Source organism: Primulina huaijiensis, chromosome 6 (assembly GCF_012295235.1).
Source record: "Primulina huaijiensis isolate GDHJ02 chromosome 6, ASM1229523v2, whole genome shotgun sequence".
NCBI lineage: Eukaryota > Viridiplantae > Streptophyta > Magnoliopsida > Lamiales > Gesneriaceae > Primulina > Primulina huaijiensis.
Genome location: NC_133311.1, coordinates 9,300,577 through 9,301,074, shown reverse-complemented (window position 1 = coordinate 9,301,074; position 498 = coordinate 9,300,577). Strand labels below are relative to the sequence as shown.

The window sequence follows — 498 nt, the reverse complement described above, 5'->3', positions numbered from 1 at the left end:
GTTCCTTCCCATAGAACAAACTCTTTTAAAAGACAAATTACTACTTTTTCTCAAAAACAAGGAGAAACATTTTATCAATGTTGGGATAGATATAAAGAATTACTTAATACATGCCCACATCATGGTTTTGAAACATGGAGAATAGTTTCTCACTTTTATGAAGGTCTAATACCTAAAGATAGGCAAATGATAGAATTCATGTGTAATGGAACTTTTGAAGATAAAAACCCAAATGAAGCTATGGAGTATTTGAATTCATTAGCAGAAAATGCTCAAAATTGGGATAATATAGGCACAATAGAACCACCAACAACTAAAATCAATAATTCAACAAATGGGGGTGGTATCTATAATCTTAAAGATGATATAGATATTCAAGCTAAACTTGCATCTTTAGCAAGAAAAATTGAGTCATTAGAAATGAAAAAGAGTGGTCATTTAAAAAGTATTCAAGAAATTGTTTGTCATATATGTGATATACATGATCATGCTACAAAA

At 29.5% G+C, this 498-nt stretch overlaps 1 non-coding gene across 1 annotated transcript; it reads right to left on the bottom strand.

Annotated features, from left to right (window-relative positions):
• Nucleotides 1–17: 17 nt before the first annotated feature.
• LOC140980026 (small nucleolar RNA R71) lies at nucleotides 18–128 on the bottom strand. Its single transcript, XR_012175857.1, has one exon. It is a non-coding gene; the product is annotated as a small nucleolar RNA R71 (small nucleolar RNA).
• Between the last annotated feature and the right edge of the window lie 370 nt (nucleotides 129–498).